This window comes from Calidris pugnax, unplaced genomic scaffold, assembly GCF_001431845.1.
Source record: "Calidris pugnax isolate Ruff unplaced genomic scaffold, ASM143184v1 scaffold27, whole genome shotgun sequence".
NCBI lineage: Eukaryota > Metazoa > Chordata > Aves > Charadriiformes > Scolopacidae > Calidris > Calidris pugnax.
Window position 1 is genome coordinate 16157543 of NW_015090893.1, and position 7166 is coordinate 16164708.

At 45.6% G+C, this 7166-nt stretch overlaps 1 long non-coding RNA gene across 1 annotated transcript; it reads right to left on the reverse strand.

Annotated features, from left to right (window-relative positions):
- Positions 1-2209: 2209 nt before the first annotated feature.
- LOC106891371 lies at positions 2210-4968 on the reverse strand. Its single transcript, XR_001412677.1, has 2 exons — positions 4646-4968; positions 2210-3629 (listed from the first exon to the last, which is right to left on the reverse strand). It is a non-coding gene; the product is annotated as an uncharacterized LOC106891371 (long non-coding RNA).
- Positions 4969-7166: the final 2198 nt, after the last annotated feature.

The window sequence follows — 7166 nt, forward strand, 5'->3', positions numbered from 1 at the left end:
CCAACCTTAATTAAAAACTTACCCTATAAAAGAAAGCAGCTGTAAATGCTGAACCTGACCATCAGCAAACATGCCCACCTTTGTAATTTCCTAACTGCATTTTCTGCCTGGGCGTGATTACCGAAGGAAATGCAATCACACAGGCAGTTGCCCCTTAAACCCTCTGGTCAAATCCAACCAACTTTGACAAGAGACATGGAAGTCTCGGAGTTAAGATGTTCCTGCAGATTTGGTGAAAATGAGCAGCTGGAGAAGGGACCCAAACCGAGCACTCGGAGCCTCACCCAGACAGGACTGGGCTCCAGATGAACCTGGGGAAATTCAGGTTTTGAAGCCAGGTCTATCCCCTTCACAGGATCACCCCTCCCGAGCTGTGCCGACCTGAAACGCTGAGAAAATCCTGGGAACTTCCTGAGACACAGGGCAGGACATCAAGGTCCTCAGCAACCCTTCCCCCCCCTCCCTCGATGACCAACTTTTGACGTTAGTCCCGAAGTTTCTGCAGTTTCTTTCCTGGGTTCACAGAACAATAATTGGGAGAAGTTACCAGCGTGGTCTGGAGGTGTTTAACCTTCTATCCTGATTCTGAATTTTGCTTGGGCAGACTGGAAGCAGAGGGCTTGTTCCACAGCTGGAAGAGAAACCTTCTCTTTCAGACACAAACGGACAAGAACATGCCTTCTTGATGCCACACAGTGGCCTGAAAGCCTCGTCAGCTGCTTGTCTCCTCCCTGCAGCCAGGGAAAGAGGCTCTGAATAAGCTCCCTGACGTGGCTGTGAGGTTTATGGAAGGTCACCAGCACCGAGATGCACGGCAGGGCTCAAGACTTGCCATGGAGTGGCCCAACCCCACCCACTCTCCAAGACCTTGGTCATGGCCAGAGGTTTCCAATTAGCTGCTTGTCTCTTCCCTGAACTCAGGGAAAGAAGCTCTGAATAAGCTCCCTGATGTGGCTGTGAGGGTCACCAGCACCAAGACGCACGGCAGGGCTCAAGACTTGCCATGGAGTGGCCCAACCCCACCCACTCTCCAAGACCTTGGTCATGGCCAGAGGTTTCCACCAAATGCACGCTCCCTGGGGAAAGAGACTTGCACCACAGCGTGGGTCCTGCAGGTAAAAGCCTCTGATTTTAATACCAAATGCACGCTCCCCGGGGGAAAGCGACCTGAGCAAACACACCACAGCGCGGGTCCTGCAGGTAAAAGCCTCTGATTTTAACTCATCACTGCCCACTTGCTACTCAACAGTGGCAATAACATTGCAAGGCCAAAGGAGGAATGGACACCTTGGTGCAATCAGCAGAGCTCTTCCAGACGAGGTGCTCTGCTCTACGGTTGAGTTGCGTTTGCATTTTTTCCCCCCATCATTGGTGTAGTTCATATATTATACAAGATTCAGAACACCCACCCTCCAGGAGCCTGTCTGGTGCTAGAGACAAGAAGAACACGGAGCAGCACCCACCACCCAGCCCAGTAGAGCAGGACTGGTGCGTGGTGGGCACCCACAGCAACGTAACAAAGGGCTTTCAGCCGGGAGCCCAGGCTGATTTCCAGCTTGTTTCAGAAAACTGTACCACCAAAGGCCATTTTCATGAAAATGTATCTTCAGCCTAACAAACGGCACCAGCGCTTTCAAGTTCTGGGTTAGAAACTAATTCCCTAAGCCCGAAGTGTCATTAGCTTGTCAGCCTCCCAAAGGCAGCCCCTTCCTGAGCGCTTTCAACCAGGCTAATCTCAGCCTGAAAGCTGCAGGAATCTAAATAACTCTTGTTTCACAGAAGTTTCATTTCATTCTCATGCTGAAAATAATATACATAAACCAAGCTCATGTCTACACATTTGCACGACTTTATAATAAAAGTTGTGTTTATATTCTTAACATCTGTTGACATACACAGACTCTGTAAACCTGGCATAGATTTTAAAGACACAGAATTTTCCATGCATCATGAACATTATCTGCGAGAGGCAATAAAAAAAAGCAATGAATACATTAATCATACCAATATCATCTGCAAAACATAAATCTGAAATACCTTTCATGTCAGCTCAACTACTTTTGGGGTTTTTTTTCTTGGTTTTGCTTTTTTTTTTTTCCCTCTTCTTACACACCTGATTATACTCCATCTGTAAAAGGGCAGCAGGAAGATCACCGAGGAAATGACATTTCTCAGTCCTTTGGCTTTTACTAAATAATCACATTCTAAATAAAGCAAATAGAATATTTATTATGTGAAATGAAAGAAGTTGTACCTACAAGTTCAACTTTTTTTCCTTGCAGGACTAAATTCCCCCAAAGTACAGTGCAGGTATACAGGTCTGCTTTGGTTGTTTGCTCCCTAGGTCATAATAAACACAGTATTTACTAAAAGCTATTACAAATATAACCATCAATAAGCATACATGCATAATTTTAATTTACTTCCAGCTTCAACTTATTGAAAGGCAAATACTCCCTCTGTGATACCAGCTCTGAGCATCCCCTCGGGAGCTGCACCTTGAGCCCTTTTGACTACGATACCAGGGACGGCTTCTGCCCCAAACGACCACAAATGGGGAGGAGGGAGCTGGTTCCTCGGAATCAGCAGGTGAAATTCACTGAATTTCACTGAAATTCACTGAAATTTCTGCCCTCGGATGTTCACATAGAACCCTGACCCAGCCAGAGCTGCCCAGAGCATCCCACCCACCCAGCTGCTGGGGGCAGAAAGCTCAGTTTTGAAGCCAATTCTCAGCCTCTGCTCTCATTTCTGCCTTACCCGACACCCGTGAGGGGTAACCAGGGGCGACAGAGCCTGTGCCAACATCTCCCAAACAATCCAAATTACATTTATTTTTAAGATTACCCTCTTTAAGATGACACGTACTAGTAATATAAATTTATACTTCAAGATTTAATAATAAGACTATTCAAATATATTCCATTTCCTACACTGGTATCGGTCTTTAAATTAGGAAGACATATGAATATCTACCTGTTTTGTAAGATAAATGTACACAGTCAAAAATAACCCCAACTTTGTAATTTTTTGCCAAAACAATGGGTTCTCTAGGTATCTGCTGTCGGGTCACACCGATTAATCTCTTGACCTATCTGCTGCCTGACTGCCTAAGTCCACCTGATCAAGCAGACTTACTTAATTGCAGTGTGCAAAACCACGTTTTTATTAACTTTGGGGACAAAGAAGTAATTTCCAGTTGTGCTGAACAGCAAAGGCTTTGACCGTGCCTCAGCAGAGATGTCGTTTCATGAAGATTCAAAACACAAAGGCTGAAAATCTCAGCTCTTTTATCAAAGGTGCTGTTCTCTCCTGGTTGCTCCAGCCCCGAGCTGCCTGCGTATCTCACCAAGGTTTCATGTGAGCTCCCTCTCATGGGCTTCCCTCCTGCGTTACCCTCTGAATTATCTGAATTGTTCTGTATTAGCGTCCAGGTTTGAAGTGAAATCCAGGAAAAAAATGTACAGGAGGCTCCAGATGTGCCACCCAGCCCAGCACTCTCCTGCTCGTGAGCTGGCTTTTTCTGCAGTTCTTTTCTCTTTCGCTTTCTCTCAGCTCAGAGGGGCTTGAGGGCAACTCACCCACCTTCTCTCCACTGCCTGGGCTTTCTTTACTGTGACAACTACTGTCTGAAACGGCAAAAAAAAAAAAGAGCCAGCTTTACAAATTGTTATTTTTCTAGTTCACTGTGATTTCCTCCAAAATAATCGTGGTCTGGGTTGAGGCACTGCCATATAAATAAGATCTTGGTCCCTACGTGCACCAACAACACCCGGAACTCGCTGTGTCCCTCTCAGAGCAAGGAGAAGAACCAGCTCAGGGAGAGCCATCGCTCCAACAAAACCCAGGGCTTCCTCTCCCACCCAAGAAACTGCTCACCTCTCCTGCAGAAATAAACCAGAAGGGAAACGCACGCTCTCGGAACGTGACTTTTCTCTAAGCAACGTCAGGATTCCTCAGAAGGCAATTTTTTTTTAGGGGAACGGAGCTGACAGCAAGTCTCAAGATCAAGTCAGTGTTTCTAAAGGAAGTTTGTAACTCATGTCCGAGACGTGGCTCGGGATCCTGACTCCAAATAAAAACCCAGCCAGGTCTAACCAGCAGCCTGCCCTGCCGAAGGCTCTGCCAGATCAGCCACTATGATTCATTCAAGAACATACCAGAACCCTGTCTTCCTGCTCAGAAGGTGAAACACATCATATTTTCCCCACCTGATTTATCAAAAGTTTCTGTTCTTACAGTTACCCATTTTTCTTCAAGATTTTTCCTGCCAAAACCAAACCCCACTCTCCACATATACCCAGCATTCATTTACAAGCGCTAGTAATGGGGAAAAAAAATAAATGAGGAAGAAATATTATTTGTCTAATCCCATAGTACCGACCCTGACCTTGACCCTAATACTATAATCCAGAAATTGTAATATTAGAACAAATTTACTTAACAACTACAAAACGGAATTAATTTGCTCCACCTAACGAGATGAGAATCAGGGAGCAACTCATCGAGGCAAATCCAGCAGGGTTTGGGGCCCCACGAGGATACTCCCAAATTTCTGAATATAAACATTTTCCCATCGGGATGGTATGGAAATGAAAGCAGTTACACTTCCTTTATATTTAAAGCGGTTCCTAACGCTAATTACCTGATTAAAATTTTTGAAATTGAACTCTTTGTAGATGGCATCTCTTTCGCCCAGCTCAGCCCAGCCCGAAGCTTTGAGATGGAGCAGGAGTTGGCTCCTCTCCTCCGTCGTCAGCCAGCGAGACTGAGGGGACTGCTGGGGAGAGAAAACACACACTCAGGACACTGGGGAGGCTGAGGTTCCCCTTCACGCAACAACAAGGAAACTACATGGAGAAGCTGTGGTTAGGTATTGTCAGAAGGTGGGGAGGTGGAAAATTCACTGTAGAGCTTCTTACTTTTTATCGTTTCGCAGATCGGCTCAAAACAGGCAAGAAAACACCATTTCTGTTTGGTCAATTAAATTGGGCTAAATGGTTTTGTACCAAACCAGTGGAAAGTGACCAGCTCTTTCATGGGAATGAACACAGACACCAGGACCCATCCCTCGTTCATCTGAATTATCCAGATGCTGTACAAAGTGAACTAATGTTCAAACGTTCCATACCATCATATAAATGATTATTTACATTAAACGTACAATTACAAGGCTAAAAGCAATACCTATTTTAAAAGGCAGAGGCAAAATAGCCAACTGTGCCCTTCACAGCTCCTGTGCTGCTATTTCTGAGGAAGCAGGAACAGATTTAAAGATAACACGTGCTGCACAGTTCTACAAGCAACAAACAGCTTTTTAACGAGCAAGAAAACCAATTGACAATACGGACACAGTTATGAGAAGCTCCACGTTACTGGTGTAAGCAACAGGTTCTGCAAAGCAGCTTTAAATAAGTCTTATTTGAAGCAAAAGGAGTCCTGAAGTCACGGGGAGCAGAGACGTAATGAATTACACCTTCTACTTAAATAACTGAATCGGTGTCTGAGCCACACGCGAGGCCAGAGATGGAGGAAAGTTCTACAAGTTGTTTGGAAGAGGTTTGATATTTTCCCTAAAAGCAGAGATCAAGGGCACAAGTGATTCCTTAGAGAATATATCTGAGCCACACACGAGGCCAGAGATGGAGGGAAGTTCTACAAGTTGTTTGGAAGAGGCTTGATATTTTTCCTAAAAGCAGAGACCAAGGGCACAAGTGATTCCTTAGAGAATATATTCTAACAGATTGGCCTCAAACTCATCAACACAATGCTTTAAAGGAAGAACTTCTCTCCCCAGCAGAGCAAAATTCAGATTTCTTTAGTCTGTGTATTAGCAGGTGGCACAGCCTGGTGAGACCTTCCAGCAAGGGCTGAAGGGTTTTGCTCCAGAGCTTCCCCGACACATCCCAGCCCTGAAAGGACCCAAAAACGGAGGATTTTTTTTGCCTTTGCCAGCCATCGCTGGCAGCTCCGCCGCAGGTGCCACCAGATGGGGCTGTGAGCCCGAGCAGAGCAGGAATTAACGCAATTAACGTGACCTGAGCGGGGCAGGACGGCCCAGGAGCAACATTTTCACCAATAATAAGGGACAAAAAAAACCACAAACCAACCCCAAACGGTGTAAATCAACCTCACAGCATCACTGCCACTGCTTGTGTTCAGTGGGATATATCCAGTCCAAAAGAGGGGTTTTACACGTCCCAAAACGAACTAATTTATGCTTCGTACGCAGCTTTGGACTGGCAAAAATATAAATATTGGATTTGTTGCTGCAATAACCACAGATGCAGGCATCAATTTCTTACATTCTTCTTTTTCCAGAAAAAAAATAAATCGCCAAAGGTAACGGCTGTCTTGAAAATTATTATTTCACCTGCCAAGAGATTAAATTAGTTGGCTAATTTACAAAAAGACAAATAAATCGTGGGGGTGGGCTTTTTGTGGGATGGTAGGGTCCAGGAGACAGCAGGAAGCTCATTCCTCGGGCTGGGAGCAGAGATTTCTCTGGTAGTTTTGGGGACGTTGCAGTGACCCGGGCTGGGCACAGGGGTGTGGATGGGACCTGAAATTAGATTTTGTGTTTTTTAATAAAAATAGGGAGACCGAGTACGATGCAGGCCCCCGGAGAGCACCGATGGCAGCATTTTGCTCAGAAACAGGTCTTAAAGGCCAGTGTGGTTTTTAATAAAAATATGGGGACCGAGTACGATGCAGGTCCCCGGAGAGCACCGATGGCAGCGTTTTTTGCCCAGAAATAGGTCTCAAAGGCCACGTCCCGAGTTCAGCCCTCCAACACATCGCGCCGATATTGGGAAACGTCGCAGAAATCAGCAGGAAAAAGGGAAAAGGGAAGGGGGGAGATGCCATTTGCGTTTTTATGACCGCGCCACCCCCACGGGGACCCGCAAATATTGACTCAGTGCACCAGTTCACCCAGTTGAACCAGGGCAATGGGACACGTCCCTGCAGAGGAAGCCCGGGTGGGGGGGGAGAGGGGATAAAGAATCATTAATTACAATTAAAAAAAGAGGAAAATATAAAATATTTCATACCTAAGGATCTAAACGTGCAATTAGTTATTAGCTCTCTATATAAATATATATATAAGTATATAAACAATCAGGATGGCGGAGGGAGCAGGAAGGGGGGGCCACGCGTGGCCGTGT